This window comes from Artemia sp. Qi Xiang Cuo, chromosome 8 (assembly GCF_049724085.1).
Source record: "Artemia sp. Qi Xiang Cuo chromosome 8, ASM4972408v1, whole genome shotgun sequence".
NCBI lineage: Eukaryota > Metazoa > Arthropoda > Branchiopoda > Anostraca > Artemiidae > Artemia > Artemia sp. Qi Xiang Cuo.
In genome coordinates this window covers 7,926,794-7,947,250 of record NC_142801.1, presented here as the reverse complement: position 1 = coordinate 7,947,250, position 20,457 = coordinate 7,926,794, and the positions used below count along the sequence as shown (strand labels likewise).

Here is a 20,457-nt window from a genome sequence, read left to right as displayed (position 1 = left end):
AGATATTTCGTAGACTATAAAAGCCCATTTAAAATTACTTTACTGGAGTTCGCCTCAGCCGCCGTAAATCAAAACAAATTTTATACTTGTTTTTGAGGATGGGAGGGGGGATGAATAAAACTCAAAGGATAAACAGTGACTGACTTTGCTGCATTCCTAGTGTAAACTTTTGAATGTAAGTCTTAAAGTGGGAAACATGCCACGTAACTTTGATGCAATGTGAGTCACTTTTATCTTGCAATTCTAAAAGTCTAAGCGGGACACAGGCTTATAGAACTTGCGATGCTTTTGTCTTGTGGAAATGAGTATTAGAAAAACTATGTTTATAATACCAGAAAGTAGAACGTGTCTCTAAAAACCTTGAAAATCATATTATATGTAGATTTTCTTAAGTGTTAAAAGCATTTCCGCTCGTACATTACTTCTGTTAAGTTCTTCTCTTGTGTTTGTTTTCAAACCATGTATATAAACTTTGTAGAATAAATGAATAGTTTATAGTAAAGACAACCCTGTTCCATCTCCTCCAATGTGAACCCTTAGATCTGAAAGATTCGGCTACACGTCTATCAGTACACGCATAATGGATAATATCGATGTAAACCCAGTCATCCAAACCAGAAAGGCTTTTCTACTACACCAGAAAGGTGTAGTAGAAAAGTTTACACTAGCTAACCTTTGATAAACTAATACATGGCTTTTCAAACATGATCTAAATCGAAAAGAACGTTATTTTCCACAAAACTGTCACAGCTATCAAATTTAATATGACTTAAGAGTGAAGAGATTTTTTTGCTAAAAAAATAATTCAAGCAAAAAATCTGGAAACCAGCAATCAATCCTTCCAAAATTTTTGCAAGTACCAATAAATAATTGTTTTACATTGACTTTGTTTGAAATTTCTAACAACGTTATTTCCAGTTATAATATTAAAGAAAAGTACGAGCTTAGAGAAGAAGAACAAAAATATTTGTGACGGAATTGTATTTACCTAAGTTATCTATACCTAGATTGGCCTAGCAAATATATTCTTTGCATAAGCTTTAAGCATTAAGCTTGCATAATTATTATCGTTTTTTTTGAATACTTTTTGATTTCTAAGGGTTCTCCATGTCCTACGCCTCTAGTACTGGAGGGAAATACTCATCAAAGAAAAATTTGTTTGTTATTGCTCATCATTATATCTTTCTAAATCAAATTTTGACGTTATGGACGGCAAGCCTTTACTTAAATTTTCTCCAATTGTATATTTTATTTCATTTCATGATTCACTTTAATGTGTTCTTAATTCACGTGTTTTCGTTTTAGACAGCCGTTCATCTGAAGGAGCCTTTTCGCAGAATAATAAGTTGGCTATTTTACAAAAAAAGATGTTAATTACAAATCAAATCGAGCCTACGAAAAGATTATTTCACTGGCTTTTTCTAGATTCCATGAGCATGATGAGAGGGCTACTCTGGCAACGTTTTCCTCTACACCGATATCTATAAAACGTCTAACCTTTTCATCACATTCAGGTACTTTATATGGACTACCAGCATATACATTACTCCAGTGTTTGGCCGTGAGAATGAAGGTCTCAAAAGATTCTTTATATTGCCTAGCGACAACGGCATCTAGCGGATCATCGGGTTCTGCTGCTGACAGCAACGCTTGGAGGCTCAAAATCACTGTCCGGAGTGTCATCTCTGCTGCCCATTTAGTTTTTAGAATATCTAAACAAATGACCCCAGTTACGGACGATATATTTGGATGCCAGATTTTTGTCAAAAATTTAATTTTGGGGGGATTGAATGGACAAGTATCTGGAATAAGGATTTCTAGGTTGTATTTGCCTCCTTCATATGGTGTATCACGGGGTCCGTATATCATTCCACTTAATTGTGTAAAATTATCATTTATTGGTTCAAGATGAATTGACCATTTAGATCCCTCATCACTTTCGCAAACTTCTATCAGCTCCTTTTTTATCCTTTGGTAAGCAATTCTTGTTGTCATTTCTTGGAGTTTAGTTGCGTTCAAACCTATAAGCTGAATCTCGTAGCGAGTGGATTTTATCTAACAAAAAAAACAAACTAATTTTAAAATTTCTAGGTATTTTTCTAGTTTGAATTAGAACGTTAGAATTGTTGTTCAGGCATGGTAAATATTTCTGCAGTTTACATAATAACTTTAACGAATTCTGAACTGAGCTTAAAAAATCTTTCATTTTTTTTCATATCTCAAAAAGACATTGCTTATACTTATAAGAAAATAAATTCGCTAAAATGTTTTTCTAACAACGATTTCTACTAAGCTTTAAACTTTTGGTTTTCTTTTTTAAGGTTTTTGAATTGTTGTAATCCTTTTTTAAAATATATAGCCTACAAAAATTTTTGCAATTACTAGTTTTTCCTGTTTACGCAATTTAATTTATTTTCATATTCATGTATACAAAGATATTTGATTATTACCGTAAGTTAGATTTCTAAAGCAAGTCCTACTAACCTTCAAACTTTTGGTTTTCTTTTTTAATGCTTTTGAATTGTTGTAATACCTTGTAAAAATATATACAAATATTTTTGAAATCAATAGCTTTTTGTTCTTTAAGCAATTTAATGTAATATTCTCCATGCATAAAAGTCTTCAATTTTCCACAAAAGTGTGACAATGTTATTGCAATGCTGATGTATATAAAAAGGGCATCACTCACATAACATTTTTTCTAAAATTATGGCTCTTAACGAGTTTTTGGAAACTTCTAACCTATCTAGATCTTTTTTTTAGACCAGAATATCTCAGGATGCCAATTTTCCCGAAAAAGTATAGAGCCGTTCTCGAGAAAAAATAGATACATACATACATAAATATACAATTATTGCTCGTTTGTACAGCTAGTATATAGATGTGTCAATAATCCAGCTATTGTTATAAGTAGACGTTGCCAAGTAATATTTTTATAAGTTAAATCAATAAAATCAAACATCAAATATTTAGGTTCTTATAAGACATTATAATAAATTTAGTAAACATTTCAATAGCAGGCAAAACTCTTAATCAAGACAGATAACAAAGTAAAAAAAACGTTCTTAGAACACACGGGCTTCCCATTTATACATAAAACTAAACAAAAAAAAAATTAAAAAAAAGAAAAAAAAAATTTTTTGAATAAAATTAAGGAAAGACATTAAAATTTAAAGCGAACAGGAATTACTCTAGATATATAGGGAGAGCTGTCCCCTCCTTAATCCCCCGTTCTTTAAACCAAACATAAATTGTTTTGTCCTAAATCTTTAAGAACGATGTGTCAAATAAATTGACACATCGAAATAAATTTCATATGCCTTTGAAATAAGTTTCAAAGGCATATGTTTATGTTGGGCTTTTTCACTTTTTAAGTTGTCCTTTAGGATAATCTTCTTTTTCAAACGTTTACATCGAAATATTTGGCATAAATAGCCAACAAATTCTGCTCATTACAACATATTGAGCTCTGCGTCAATGCTAGTTAAATCCTAGCCTTTTTTTAGCTGCACCGAAGTCTAATCCTCGTAATGAAAAATTTACGTTCTCGTTTCAAAAATTCCATTAACTCTGACTATTCCTTGGAATATTTGAACATTTATACAAAATTTGAGCGTTTTTCCAGATCCAGAACAGTTCCTGACCTATGCACCATTCTGACTCTTCAAGCTTAACAAAAAGAAGTTTAACTATTTCTTTAATGTGTTTTTTATTATTTGAATATTTGATACAAAATTGGAGTATTTTTTCCTGAACCAGCAAAAAGTCTCACCTTTGCACCAGAATGCAACAGACATTGGCAACAAAATCGAATGCTTGCTCATAATCTATAAAACTGAGAACCAAAGGTGTTTGACAACTCAGGCACTGCTCAATTATTAACCAAAGAGTGAAAATTTGGTCGACACATCCTCTACTTTTTCTAAAACCGCACTGTTCTTCTCTTAAAACTTTGTCTACGGCATCTCTCAGTCTAAAAAGTATCATATTACTAAGTAATTTACTACCTACAGAGACCAGACTAATCCCTCGATAATTCCTACACTCACTTTCATCACCTTTCTTATAAAGTGGTTTAATTAAAGTTTTCCTAAAATCGTTGGGTACTTCCCCTTTTTCAAAAATTACATTCATAATCTTCAGTAACTTAATTCTAACCTGAGAGCCACCATATTTAATAAACCTATTTACCACACTATCAGAACCTGGAGCCTTATTATTTTTTTAATCCTTTTAGTACTGTCGCTAATTCTTCCTCACAAAACAAATCTTCCTTCGCATCCAAGGTATCACAAACTTTTTCATTTTCGTCTATTTCTCTTTCTTCAGCTCTATCTCGGTTAAGCTAATTCTCAAAATGTTCGGCCCATCTCTTTTTAGTTTTTTCCTTATCACTAATTGCGGTCCCATTCCTATCCTTAACTGAGCCAAGTCCGCATTGACTACTCCCTCTCAATTTGTTAACATGCCAGTACACCATCTTTATCAGGATACTATCTTTATCAGGATACTATATTTATCAGGGAGTAATAATGTGTATTTATGTATGTATGTAATTTTTCATAAGAACGGCTCCATATTTTCATGGAAAATTGGCATACTGGGATATTCTGGCATAAAAAAAAAAACGATCCAGATAGGTCAGATGTTTGACAAAGTTTGTTAAGAGCCTTAATTTTGGAAAAATATAAACTCATATGAGTGACGTCATTTTATATAAATCTGTACTGCAATAACGTTGTCACACTTGTCAAACTTGTGTGGAAAAATAAGAAATTCTATGTATGGAGAAGTTTATGTTAAATGGTTTAAAGAGCAAAAAAGGGATTACAACAACTCAAGGGATTACAAGGGATTACAAAAATTCCAAAATCTTAAAAAAGAAAACCAAAAGTTCGAAGCTTAGCAAAAATTGTTGTTAGAAATCGGACTTGCTGTGATAATCAATTAGCTTTGAATAGACTACAGTATGAAAAGACATTAAATTACGTAAAGAGTAAAAACCTGATCGTTGTTAGAAATTGGACTTGCTGTAAAAATCAATTAGCCTAGAATAGACAGCAATATGATAAGACATTAAACTGCGTAAAGAGTAAAAAACTAGTAATTGAAAATCATTTGCGTATATTTTAACAAGGGATTAAAACAATTCAAAAACCTTAAAAAAAAAAAAAAGTTTGAAGCTTAGTAGAAATGGTTGTTAGAAAAACAACATTACCAAATTTGTTTTCTTATAAGTATAAGCAATGTCTTTTTAAGACATAAAAAAATCGAAAATCGTTTTATGTTCTATTTGGAGTCGCTAAAGTTATTATGTAAACTGCAAAAATATTTACGATAACAGAGCAATAATTTTAATTTTTTAATTCAAACTGAAAAATACCTGAGAGTTTTAAACTTAGTTTGTTTTTTTGTTTGGTAATTTTTGCTAAGATCCAAGCTTTTGGTACTCTTTTTTAAGGTTTTAGAAACGTTGTAATCCCTTGTCAAAATAAATACAAATATTTTTGCAATTACCAGTTTTTTGCTCTTTGCGCAATATAATGTCTTTTTATACTGCTTTTGTTCAAAGGTATTGTAAGGTTTACATAATAACTTTTGCGATTCTGAACTGAATTTAAAAAGTTTTTCAACTTTTTTTCATGTCTAAAAAAACATTGCTTATACTTATCTTAGTATTGGACGAGATCGTCTCTTACTAGGATGCTAGCTACCGCTGCAGCCCGGATAATGCAATTTCACACATCTCTATAATAAATACTGTCAAATTACAAACAGAAAAAAGCCAAAGGCTTTTTCTTAGTTAGAATAGTAAGAAACGAACCTTAGTATGGCCCTATACCCCGGATAAAAAACTTTTCAAAACATGCTTGTATTATCTTAAGTTTAGTTTCTATATGCCGTAGTTTGTTCTTTACTAGGTTTCAACTGTATCTGATGAAATTTGCATAGCCCTAATTCATAATGAACTAATTAATTAAATAATTAAAATTATTGCTCAGATATCATAAATATTTTTGCAGTTTACATAATAACTTTACCGATCCTGAACTGAGAACAAAAACAAAATAAAATTTTCTTGTCGAAAGATAAGCGTGTATAAATACTGCATTCGCTTATTAGGTCATATACAGTTAAAACCTATGAGTATGACGTCATCTTTCATCCAGCTTGTACATAAAAATGCAGTTTTTTTTGTAAAAAGTGATTATATTTTAAAACTTTTTGTTTTTTAATTATATCACTTAAAAAGGGCACTAGAACTTCAATCCTTAGCCTCACACAAGAATCCGGGATGGCAAAGCCTTGTGCAAAGATAGATCCCAAATTTTAGCTGTCAAAAAAAAAGGAAAAGCACATAAGCGTTTCTCAATATTGATTGAAGAAAGTACGAATTAAAAAAACAAAATAAACAAAAACAATAAGCCATAGACAATAAAGTCAAGACGTCAATGTAAAAACTCAAAACCAAGCTCATGTTTTTTTTTCACTTACATGGAATTATGCTCCAGAAATGGGTTCCCCAGGCTCAGCCACTTAATTCTGCTTGCTACCCACAGGCAACTATTTTTTGTCAAAAAAAATATTCAGCAGGTTTCCAGATTTGTGACAATATCAGTCATGGATGCTTCAATACGTTAATACACGTTTCAGATAGCCATCATAGTTAAGGAGTTTTAGCAAAAAGGTCACAAAGATCCTTGAACGAACCCAATAACCACCAAATTTACTATTTCAAACACTGGAGGTGTCATTTTCAAACATTGGAGAGTTTTAATTTATCAACATCAGAGACGTTGTCAGGAGCACAGAAGAACAGTTTTTCAAGTGCTTTAAAGGCTAAATATGTGAATGAAGAAGAATATTGCAGCTATTATGGGTACAATGTTTAAACATATGACTATATTTCAATAAATAATTTTAAATGTGTTAAGCTATGGGCTTCATTATCATACCTTGTATATGTGCAAACTGATATATTTGTTACCTTTAGTGTCCGCAAACTGGTAAATGTCTGAAAAACCTTTTTTTTTCTCCTTGGATTTATTCAGCGTTGCCAGTCAACTTTTTCAATTTAATGCAAGGTTTGGTGATGGCAGGTTAGGTTAGATTCGGTTTGGTTAGGTGAGGTTGGGTTAGGTTAGCTTAGGCTTATAACCCATTTCTGATATTTAAAACCAAATTGAACCTAACCTAATCTCACCTGACGTAAACTAAGGCAGGCTTCTATATATGGATTCTCATTGTCGCTTGCATGCTGAACGCAAACAATTTGAGCCTATTTTGATGTACTGCCTTTGTAAAATAGTTTTTTTTTTATTGGACCTTTAACTTTTGCCTCAGCTTGTTTTTTGCCATTATGAAAGGCATATCACCGAACATTTGTATCTTTTAATTGTTCAGGTGGTGGGACAAAATCTTCTTCTTTAGCCTCGGCTTGTCTTTTGTCATTATGAAAGATATATCGCCGAATATTTTCAAAGGTTTGATAGACGTTGATGACCTTTCAATATCAAAATCTAAAATCCAGTCATCATCGCTATCATTTCACTTTGTTGGTTCGTTTCATCTCGGTTTGTCTTTTGTCATTATGAAATACACATCGCCGAATCTTTGCTTTTTTAACAAAGGTATTAGGCATTGATTGCCTTATTCATGTCAAAAACCCAAACGCAATCATCATCGCTATTATTTTCACGCGTTTTGATTGTGACTGTCCAGGTTTATTTCCATTGAATAGCTCACATGCTCGGTGTTACATGTCTTCTAACTGCGTGTGTCTTTGCTCTTCATTTTCATTTTTGACTTGCTCACATGCCTGTCACATGTATTCTAACCACGTGAGTCTTTGCTCTTCATTTTCATTTTTAACACGCCGCCGCTGTTCTTCTAACCGCGTGTGCATTTGCTTTTCATTTTCATTTTTGACTCGCTCACATGCTTGGTGTCGCATGTCTTCTAACTGCGTGTGTCTTTGCTCTTCATTTTTGTTTTTGACTTGCTCACATGCTCGATGTCACATGTATTCTAACCACGTGTGTCTTTGCTCTTCATTTTCATTTTTGACAGGCTCTAACTGTCGTTTTAGCATATCTTCTAACTGGGGGTCACATATCTTATAACCGCGTGTGTCTTTGCTGTTCATTTTCATTTTTGACACGTTTTTGCATTTTGATTGCTTCAGACAATTTAGCAATAGCCTTTGCTTTAGCTGCCTGTATTGGTGTTGTCACAGTTGATGGTGCGAAATTTTGTTTTTTTGGCCTTCAATCAGACGTTTTATTATATTACTAACTTATGATCTTATAGTATGGAACAGTATATGATGTACTAACAGAGTACATGACGCCATTTGCAAAAATCCAATATAAGGCTCTTCACGAATTTATAAACGATAGTAACTGCATGCTGCTGTTTTTTAAAACGATCTACAAATTATTCAAAAACCTTAAAAATAAATTACTCAATTCAAAAATGGCCAAAGAGGGTTAAAAACACCAATCATTTGATGAGTTTTAAAAGATAGATCTGCAGATATTTGTTTCAGTCGCGAGGGCACATCAACAACGTCAAATTTAGAAACGATTCTATGGTTCCGGTACCACCGAGGCAAACGCAGCAGATATTTACGGTAATTAAAACATGCTGAGCGTATTTTCTTCGCATCCGTCTTGCGAAGGAGGAAAGCAAAAACAGAAAGACAAAAAACAGCAGGGGCAAAAAAACTAGAATAAAGACGGCGAAGTCCTTTTCGGTTATACCGACCACGATTGGGTGATTTTTTTCCGTAACCAGCCCGCATAGTTTTCAGCACGCTGGACGTAATAGCGGACCAAGTAGACAAAAGTGACTACCTGAACATGGTATAGTTGAAGAACTCAAGCAAATAGGCGATGCTGGTGGAGGACTCCCAAAACACAAGAACTCACATTTGGCAGCATTAACTGAAAGGCCTAATGCGGACAGTGTGGCTGAAAGCAGGTCAAAGTTGGCAATTAGATTTTGTTTTGTCCGGGTAAGATGCAGAACATAATCAGCATAAGCAACGTGACTAATGCCTAAACTATCATTGTAAAAAACTGATTGTTGAAGATGTCAGAGACACAAATCTAAAACACACTTAAATATATTCCCCTTACATAACGCCTTTATTAACAGGAATATGCTCCCCTACAGTACCCTTACAGTTCACCCTAACTAAAGAATTAGCATACCAAAACTTAAGCACGGAAACATCAGAAAGGTTAACGCCAGACGCTGCTTAAGAGCATTTGAAGGAATTACATTGTCAAAAATATTAGATATATCAACGGTCAAACAATACAAAGGACTTTTTTTTCGTAACAGCTTTTTTCATTAGCCGACCCACAATATGGCGAGCTTAACCACGGCCCTTACCTTTTCTAAAAACACGCTGGAAGGGCGTAAAATCTTACTTGGATTTTTCTAGTAAAATTTCTTTGGCTTTTTCTAGATTCCATGAGCATGATGAGAGGGCTACTCGGGCAACGTTTTCCTCTACACCGATATCTATAAAACGTCTAACCTTTTCATCACATTCAGGTACTTTATATGGACTACCAGCATATACATTACTCCAGTGTTTGGCCGTGAGAATGAAGGTCTCAAAAGATTCTTTATATTGCTTAGCGACAACGGCATCTTGCGGATCATCGGGTTCTGCTGCTGACAGCAACGCTTGGAGGCTCAAAAGCTCTGTTCGGAGTGTCATCGCTGCTGTCCATTTAGTTTTTGGAGTATCTAAGCAAAAGACCCCAGTTACGGACGATATATTTGGATGCCAGATTTTTGTCAAAAATTTAATTTTTGGGGGATTGAATGGATAAGTATCTGGAATAAGGATTTCTAGGTTGTATTTTCCTCCTTCATATGGTGTATCACGGGGTCCGTATATCATTCCACTTAATTGTGTAAAATTATCATTTATTGGTTCAAGATGAATTGACCATTTAGATCCCTCATCACTTTTGCAAACTTCTTTCAGCTCCTTTTTTATCCTTTGGTAAGCATTTCTCGTTGTCATTTCTTGGAATTTAGTTGCGTTCAAACCTATAAGCTGAAACTCGTAGCGAGTGGATTTTATCTAACAAAAAAACAAACTAACTTTAAAATTTCCAGGTATTTTTCTAGTTTGAATTAGAACGTTAGAATTGTTGTTCAGGCACCGTAAATATTTCTGCAGTTTACATAATAACTTTAACGAATTCTGAACTGAGCTTAAAAAATCTTTAATTTTTTTTCATATCTCAAAAAGATATTGCTTATACTTATAAGAAAATAAATTCGCTAAAATGTTTTTCTAACAACGATTTCTACTAAGCTTTAAACTTTTGGTTTTCTTTTTTAAGGTTTTTGAATTGTTGTAATCCTTTTTTAAAATATATAGCCTACAAAAATTTTTGCAATTACCAGTTTTTCCTCTTTACGCAATTTAATGTCTTTTCATACTGAGGCTATTCAAAGATATTGGATTACTACCAAAGTCTGGTTTCTAACAACGATTTCTACTAAGCTTCAAACTTTTTGTTTTCTTTTTTAAAGTTTTTGAATTGTTGTAATCCGTTATCAAAATACATACAAATACTTTTGCAATTACCAGTTTCTGCTCTTTAAGCAAGTTAATATAAATTATATCATGCATGAAAATCTTCAATTTTTCCACATTAGCGTGAAAAGTGTGACAACGTTATTGCAATGCTGATGTATATAAAAATGACGTCACTCACATAACATTTTTTCTAAAATTATGGCTCTTAGCGAATTTATGCAAACTTCTAACCTATCTAGATCTTTTTTTTAGACCAGAATATCTCAGGATGCCAATTTTCCCGAAAAAGTATAGAGCCGTTTTCGAGAAAAAATAGATACATACATACATAAATATACAATTATTGCTCGTTTGTACAGCTAGTATATAGATGTGTCAATAATCCAGCTATTGTTATAAGTAGACGTTGCCAAGTAATATTTTTATAAGTTAAATCAACAAAATCAAACATCAAATATTTAGGTTCTTATAAGACATTATAATAAATTTAGTAAACATTTCAATAGCAGGCAAAACTCTTAATCAAGACAGATAACAAAGTAAAAAAAAAACGTTCTTAGAACACACGGGCTTCCCATTTATACATAAAATTAAACAAAAAAAGAATAAATTAAAAAAAAAGAAAAAAAATATTTTTTGAATAAAATTAAGGAAAGACATTAAAATTTAAAGCGAACAGGAATTACTCTAGATATATAGGGAGAGCTGTCCCCTCCTTAATCCCCCGTTCTTTACACCAAACATAAATTGTTTTGTCCTAAATCTTTAAGAAAGATGTGTCAAATAAATTGACACATCGAAATAAATTTCATATGCCTTTGAAACTTATTTCAAAGACGTCTTGACTTTATCGTCTATGGCTTATTGTTATATTTATTTTGTTTTTTTTTAATTCGTACTTTCTTCAATCAATATTGAGAAACGCTTATGTGCTTTTCCTTTTGTTTGACAGTTAAAATTTGGGATCTATCTTTGCACAAGGCTTTGCCATCCCGGATTCTTGTGTGAGAGATCCTTGAACGAACCCAATAACCACCAAATTTACTATTTCAAACACTGGAGGTGTCATTTTCAAACATTGGAGAGTTTTAATTTATCAACATCAGAGACGTTGTCAGGAGCACAGAAGAACAGTTTTTCAAGTGCTTCAAAGGCTAAATATGTGAATGAAGAAGAATATTGCAGCTATTATGGGTACAATGTTTAAACACATGACTATATTTCAATAAAGAATTTTAAATGTGTTAAGCTGTGGGCTTCATTATCATACCTTGTATATGTGCACACTGACATATATATTACCTTTAGTGTCCGCAAACAGGTAAATGTCTGAAAAACCTTTTTTTTTCTCCTTGGATTTATTCAGCGTTGCCAGTCAACTTTTTCAATTTAATGCAAAGTTTGGTGATGGCAGGTTAGGTTAGATTCGGTTTGGTTAGGTGAGGTTGGGTTAGGTTAGCTTAGGCTTATAACCCATTTCTGATATTTAGAACCAAATTGAACCTAACCTAATCTCACCTGACCTAAACTAAGGCAGGCTTCTATATATGGATTCTCATTGTCGCTTGCATGCTGAACGCAAACAATTTGAGCCTATTTTGATGTACTGCCTTTTTAAAATAATTTTTTTTTTATTGGACCTTTAGCTTATGTCTCAGCTTGTTTTTTGCCATTATGAAAGGCATATCACCGAACATTCGTTTCTTTTAATTGTTCAGGTGGTGGGACAAAATCTTCTTCTTTAGCCTCGGCTTGTCTTTTGTCCTTATGAAAGATATATCGCCGAATATTTTCAAATGTTTGATAGACGTTGATGACCTTTCAATGTCAAAATCCAAAATCCAGTCATCATCGCTATCATTTCACTTTGTTGGTTTGTTTCATCTCGGTTTGTCTTTCGTCATTATGAAATACATATCACCGAATCTTTGCTTTTTTAATAAAGGTATTAGGCATTGATTGCCTTATTCATGTCAAAATCCCAAACGCAATCATCCTCGCTATTATTTTCACACGTTTTGATTCTGACTGTCCAGGTTTATTTCCATTGAATAGCTTACATGCTCGGTGTCACATGTCTTCTAACTGCGTGTGTCTTTGCTCCTGATTTTCATTTTTGACTTGCTCACATGCTCGTCACATGTATTCTAACCACGTTTGTCTTTGCTCTTCATTTTCATTTTTGACACGCCGCCGCTGTCCTTCTACCCGCTTGTGTATTTGATCTTTATTTTCATTTTATACTCGTTCACATGCTCAGTGTCGCATGTCTTCTAACTGCGTGTGTCTTTGCTCTTCATTTTTGTTTTTGACTTGCTCACATGCTCGATGTCACATGTATTCTAACCGCGTGTGTCTTTGCTCTTCATTTTTGACTCGCTCAAATGCTCAGGGGCATATGTCTTCTAACCGCGTGTGTCTTTGCTCCTCATTTTCATTTTTGACAGGCTCTAACTGTCGTTTTAGCATATCTTCTAACTGGGGGTCACATGTCTTCTAACCGCGTGTGTCTTTGCTATTCATTTTCATTTTTGACACATTTTTGGATTTTGATTGCTTCAGACAATTTAGCAATAGCCTTTGCTTTGGCTGCCTGTATTGGTGTTGTCGCAATTGATGTTGCGAAATTTTGTTTTTTGGCCTTCCATTAGACGTTATATTATATTACTAACTTATGATCTTATAGTATGGAACAGTATATGATGTACTAACAGAGTACATGACGCCATTTGCAAAAATCCAATATAAGGCTCTTCACGAATTTTCCCAGACTTCTGACCTATCTAGATCGTTTTTTTTTATGGGAGAATATTCCAAGATACCACTTTTCCCGAAAAAAATTGGTGCCGTTTTCGAGAAAAAATACATACATATATATATATATATATATATATATATATATATATATATATATATATATATATATATATATATATATATATATATATATATATATATATATATATATATATATATATATATATATATATATAGTATATATGTATATATATATATATATATATATATATATATATATATATATATATATATATATATATATATATATATATATATATATATATATATATATATATATATATATATATATATATATATTGCTTGTTTATAAAAGATAGTAACTGTATGCTGCTGTCTTTTAAAACGATCTACAAATTCTTCAAAAACCTTAAATATAAATTACTCAATTCAAAAAATGGCCAAAGAGGGTTAAAAACACCAACCATTTGATGAGTTTTAAAAGATAGATCTGCAGATATTTGTTTCAGTCGCGAGGGCACATCAACAATGTCAAATTTAGAAACGATTCTATGGTTCCGGTACCACCGAGGCAAACGCAGCAGATATTACGGTAATTAAAACATGCTGAGCGTATTTTCTTCGCATCCGTCTTGCGAAGGAGGAAAGCAAAACCAGAAAGACAAAAAACAGCAGGGGCACAAAAACTAGAATAAAGACGGCGAAGTCCTTTTCGGTTATACTGACCACGATTGGGTGATTTTTTTCCGTAACCAGCCCGCATAGTTTTCAGCACGCTGGACGTAATAGCGGACCAAGTAGACAAAAGTGACTTCCTGAACATGGTATAGTTGAAGAACTCAAGCAAATAGGCGATGCTGGTGGAGGACTCCCAAAACACAAGAACTCACATTTGGCAGCATTAACTGAAAGGCCTAATGCGGACAGTGTGGCTGAAAGCAGGTCAAAGTTGGCAATTAGATTTTGTTTTGTCCGGGTAAGATGCAGAACATAATCAGCATAAGCAACGTGACTAATGCCTAAACTATCATTGTAAAAAACTGATTGTTGAAGATGTCAGAGACACAAATCTAAAACACACTTAAATATATTCACCTTACCTAACGCCTTTATTAACAGGAATATGCTCCCCTACAGTACCCTTACAGTTCACCCTAACTAAAGAATTAGCATACCAAAACTTAAGCACGGAAACATCAGAAAGGTTAGCGCCAGACGCTGCTAAAGAGCATTTGAAGGAATTACATTGTCGAAAGCATTAAATATATCAACGGTCAAACAATACAGGGGACTTTTTTTTAGTAACAGCTTTTTTCATTAGCCGACCCACAATATGGTGAGCTTAACCACGGCCCTTACCTTTTCTAAAAACACGCTGGAAGGGCGTAAAATCGTACTTTTGATTTTTCTAGTAAAATTTCTTTGGCTTTTTCTAGATTCCATGAGCATGATGAGAGGGCTACTCTGGCAACGTTTTCCTCTACACCGATATCTATAAAACGTCTAACCTTTTCATCACATTCAGGTACTTTATATGGACTACCAGCATATACATTACTCCAGTGTTTGGCCGTGAGAATGAAGGTCTCAAAATACTTCAAATTAACTTCATTTTTTACTTCAAAATTCAAAATTAACTTCACCATTTTCGTAGCTTTTTTTTTATAAAAATAAAGAGGCACTAGCCAAAAGAATATCAAGAAGTCCAGTGCTTAGGCGTGTTTAGGACACTCCAAATATTGAGTAATACTCATAACAATACACATCATTGGGCATATTATTTGTATTGGTTATGTCAGTAGACTGTATGTATTAGCTGTTTTTGAGCTATTCCCATTTAGCTCCATTAAATATCAAGGAAGATTTTCTGTGATATTTTTTTGTTCATATGGTATTATCTTATTTTTTATATATTATTTGTGTGTGTTTGTGTCATTTCTTTTTTCTAAAAACCACGCTGGTTTCTTTTTTTCTAAAACCACGCTGGAAGGGCGTAAAATCGTACTTGGATTTAGTGGCCGGTAGCAGCACATATTCAAATAGCTTACTAACAAAACAAGAAAAAGTGATAGGAGGATAATTAGAGGAAGCATTGGGGTCCTTGCCCCTCTTAACAATGGAAGATGTAGATACAAGATATAGATACAATAGAATACAAAAAACTATCTTGCACAATGAAGTGTGCCAAGCACATCTGAAACAATAGCTGCAAATGCTTCAGTAGTTCAGGACAATTACAAGCAAAACCCCTGAAGCAAAGACCTATTGGGTCTTTCCCAATAGACACTATTGGGAGACTCAGACTTATTCACTTGCTTAAGAGCTCAGGGTATAACCCTAGATTTCACCAATAGCACTTGAAAGTGGTTGATACGAATTGGAAGGATTGAGTTTTGGCAACTTGAGCTTTGTAAAATGATTTTGGAGATTAACATTAAATGAAAGCAAAATTTATTTTATAACGGGACACGAAATCTTAGAGCCGAAGAGAGGAATTGATTGGAGGTGAACCCTTTAAACGGTTTATAACACGATCCCAGGATATGTTGTCACAGGGACCATTCCAGGCATTTAGACTCGCTCTACACAGGGAATACTCGTACTCTCATTTGGTTTTCTGCTTTATTTGATGGACTGAACCAGAAGGAGAACTATCACAGACTATCCAGATTATCCCAGAAGTAGATCGATCACAGACCGATCACAGACGTCCGCACGCGCTCAGAGGGGACAGCTTTTGTAGCCGCGGACTTGAGACAGAACACTATTTGCTAATAATACGGGTTGATATCTATCCGCGTTGAAGTTGTATATACAGATGTTTGCAATAAGCGGAATGGTAATTTAATAGATGAAAAAAAACTAGGACAATGTCAATATATAAAGGGGAACAATGGCATTTTTCCAATTTATCTTTGAGAACCACTTGGGAGAGTTTTGGCTCACACACCTTGACATAGAGCAAGATGGTTCGCATATTGGTGCCATAGAGCAAGAGGAATCTTGCCATAGAGCAAGATTGGTGAATGGTCGTTGTCAATTTTAGAGTCGTCCACATGGACGATTGATGAAAGTAGAATTGAATCTAACACAATAAAATAAAAAAGAAACAAGTTTTTCAACTGAAAGAAAGGAGCAACATTAAAACTGAAAACGAACAGAAATTATTACGTATATAAAGGGGGCTGCACCCTCCTCAGCACCTCACTCTTTGCGCTAATTTTTTTAGCACTTTTAAAAAAGCGTCTTATTGTTCTAATTAAACGGCCCATGTGTTTCAGGAGTCATTATTACAGAATTGGGACAAAATTCAAACTTTAGCGTAAAGGGTGAGGTGCTGAGGAGGGGGTGATCACCTTTATAAACGTAATAAATTCTATTTATTTTAAGTTTTAATGTTGTTCCTTACTTTCGGTTGAAAAAACTTGTTTGTTTTTAATTTCTGATCGTTTTTTAAATAATGCCAGGAAATATGGCCCCCGTCCACGGAGAAACTTCCTCCGCAGGAAATATCCTATAGACAATTCAATCCCGGTGGAAATTTACCCCGCAAAATTACTCTTAACCACTCTGCGCGTAAAACCGAGAAGGAAAAGAGAAAGGAAGACAATTAAAAAGAATTTTGTATAAGAATTCTGGCAAATTCCCACAGTGTATAATTTCGCCTGATAAGTTTACTCCCTGTAAACTTCCTTCCCCATGGAAAGTTCCCCCGTGGAAAAACCCCCAGCAGAAAATTTGGTCTCCCGCCTACCCCGAAATGTACGCCTACATCCCAATAACAAATACTATGCGCAAGAAATGGGCATATTTTTTTACTTAAAGACCTTTTCCCCGCGGCTTTGGATGGGGAGGGGGGTCATTTTATATCCAAAGGCATACTTATTGGGCGTTTCAAATATGATGAACAAAATGGTTATCTCAAAATTTTGATCGGACGGTTTTGGTAAAAAAGAGAAGGGGGCCTAGTTCCCCCACCAACTTTTTGGTCACTTAAAAGGGGCACTAGAAGTTTTACTTTCCGTTCAAATGAGCCCTCTTCTGATATTCTAGGTCCACTGGGTTGATACGATCACCCCTGGGAAAATAAAACAAATAAACACGCATCCCTGACCTTTCTTCTGGCAAAAAAACAAAATTCCACATCTTTGCAGGTAGGAGATTGAAACCTATACAGTATGGATTCTCTGGTACGTTGAATCAGATGGTGTGATTTTCATTGAGATAACTTGAATTTTACTGGCTATTCCCCCTTTTTTCAAACATCAGGAACATTTTCTCAGGCTTGTATCTCTTGAGGGTAAGACGGGTAAATTTATATATTTGAAATCAGCATAAAAAAACCGATTCTTTGGATATATCTATTGGCATAAAAATTCCATTTTCGATAGTTTCGGTTACTATTGAGCGGAGTCGCTCCTTACTTACAGTTCGTTACCACGATCTGTTGGATTACATGATCAAGGTTGGAAGTAAGACCACCACAATTGTGGATAAAAATAAATAGCAGATCCTTAGCAGCAAGATGAAATCCTCCGGGCAGTGAATCGAGAAAAATTTCAGATCGATCAGTTTTTTTTTTTGTTTTTTTTTCTTGGCGTATTAGCTTTAATGTCAATCTGCAAAAAGGTGACAACAAACACTTATCTAGATATTTCGTAGACTATAAAAGCCCATTTAAAATTACTTTACTGGAGTTCGCCTCAGCCGCCGTAAATCAAAACGAATTTTATACTTGTTTTTGAAGATGGGAGGGGGGATGAATAAAACTCAAAGGATAAACAGTGACTGACTTTGCTGCATTCCTAGTGTAAACTTTTGAATGTAAGTCTTAGAGTGGGAAACATGCCACGTAACTTTGATGCAATGTGAGTCACTTTTATCTTGCAATTCTAAAAGTCTAAGCGGGACACAGGCTTATAGAACTTGCGATGCTTTTGTCTTGTGGAAATGAGTATTAGAAAAACTATGTTTATAATACCAGAAAGTAGAAGGTGTCTCTAAAAACCTTGAAAATCATATTATGTGTGGATTTTCTTAAGTGTTAAAAGCATTTCCGCTCGTACATTACTTCTGTTAAGTTCTTCTCTTGTGTTTGTTTTCAAACCATGTATATAAACTTTGTAGAATAAATGAATAGTTTATAGTAAAGACAACCCTGTTCCATCTCCTCCAATGTGAACCCTTAGCTCTGAAAGATTCGGCTACACGTCTATCAGTACACGCATATTGGATAATATCGATGTAAACCCAGTCATCCAAACCAGAAAGGCTTTTCTACTACACCAGAAAGGTGTAGTAGAAAAGTTTACACTAGCTAACCTTTGATAAACTAATACATGGCTTTTCAAACATGATCTAAATCGAAAAGTGCTATAGAACGTTATTTTCCACAAAACTGTCACAGCTATCAAATTTAATCTGACTTAAGAGTGAAGAGATTTTTTTGCTAAAAAAAATAATTCAAGCAAAAAATCTGGAAACCAGCAATCAATCCTTCCAAAATTTTTGCAAGTACCAATAAATAATTGTTTTACATTGACTTTGTTTGAAATTTCTAACAACGTTATTTCCAGTTATAATATTAAAGAAAAGTACGAGCTTAGAGAAGAAGAACAAAAATATTTGTGACGGAATTGTATTTACCTAAGTTATCTATACCTAGATTGGCCTAGCAAATATATTCTTTGCATAAGCTTTAAGCATTAAGCTTGCATAATTATTATTGTTTTATTTTGAGTACTTTTTGATTTCTAAGGGTTCTCCATGTCCTAAGCCTCTAGTACTGGAGGGAAATACTCATCAAAGAAAAATTTGTTTGTTATTGCTCATCATTATATCTTTCTAAATCAAATTTTGACGTTATGGACGGCAAGCCTTTACTTAAATTTTCTCCAATTGTATATTTTATTTCATTTCATGATTCACTTTAATGTGTTCTTAATTCACGTGTTTTCGTTTTAGACAGCCGTTCATCTGAAAGAGCCTTTTCGCAGAATAAGAAGTTGGCTATTTTACAAAAAAGATGTTAATTACAAATCAAATCGAGCCTACGAAAAGATTTTTTTACTGGCTTTTTCTAGATTCCATGAGCATGATGAGAGGGCTACTCTGGCAACGTTTTCCTCTACACCGATATCTATAAAACGTCTAACCTTTTCATCACATTCAGGTACTTTATATGGACTACCAGCATATACATTACTCCAGTGTTTGGCCGTGAGAATGAAGGTCTCAAAAGATTCTTTATATTGCCTAGCGACAACGGCATCTAGCGGATCATCGGGTTCTGCTGCTGACAGCAACGCTTGGAGGCTCAAAAGCACTGTCCGGAGTGTCATCGCTGCTGCCCATTTAGTTTTTAGAATATCTAAACAAATGACCCCAGTTACGGACGATATATTTGGATGCCAGATTTTTGTCAAAAATTTAATTTTGGGGGGATTGAATGGATAAGTATCTGGAATAAGGATTTCTAGGTTGTATTTGCCTCCTTCATATGGTGTATCACGGGGTCCGTATATCATTCCACTTAATTGTGTAAAATTATCATTTATTGGTTCAAGACGAATTGACCATTTAGATCCCTCATCACTTTCGCAAACTTCTATCAGCTCCTTTTTTATCCTTTTGTAAGCAATTCTTGTTGTCATTTCTTGGAGTTTAGTTGCGTTCAAACCTATAAGCTGAATCTCGTAGCGAGTGGATTTTATGTAACAAAAAAACAAACTAATTTTAAAATTTCCAGGTATTTTTCTAGTTTGAATTAGAGCGTTAGAATTGTTGTTCAGGCACCGTAAATATTTCTGCAGTTTACATATTAACTTTAACGAATTCTGAACTGAGCTTAAAAAATCTTTCAAGTTTTTTTCATATCTCAAAAAGACATTGCTTATACTTATAAGAAAATAAATTCGCTAAAATGTTTTTCTAACAACGATTTCTACTAAGCTTTAAACTTTTGGTTTTCTTTTTTAAGGTTTTTGAATTGTTGTAATCCTTTGTTAAAATATATAGCCTACAAAGATTTTTGCAATTACTAGTTTTTCCTGTTTACGCAATTTAATGTCTTTTCATACTGATGTATTCAAAGATATTTGATTACTACA

At 33.8% G+C, this 20,457-nt stretch overlaps 1 protein-coding gene and 3 pseudogenes across 1 annotated transcript in view; all 4 read right to left on the bottom strand.

Annotated features, from left to right (window-relative positions):
- LOC148949121 (trypsin-1-like) overlaps positions 1-20,457 on the bottom strand; it is a 69,333-nt gene that overhangs the window by 22,641 nt on the left and 26,235 nt on the right. The window lies entirely within an intron of this gene.
- LOC148949124 (ubiquitin-conjugating enzyme E2-22 kDa pseudogene) lies at positions 1,393-2,189 on the bottom strand (annotated as a pseudogene).
- Positions 9,434-10,045, bottom strand: LOC148949123 (ubiquitin-conjugating enzyme E2-22 kDa pseudogene; annotated as a pseudogene).
- LOC148949122 (ubiquitin-conjugating enzyme E2-22 kDa pseudogene) lies at positions 19,239-20,001 on the bottom strand (annotated as a pseudogene).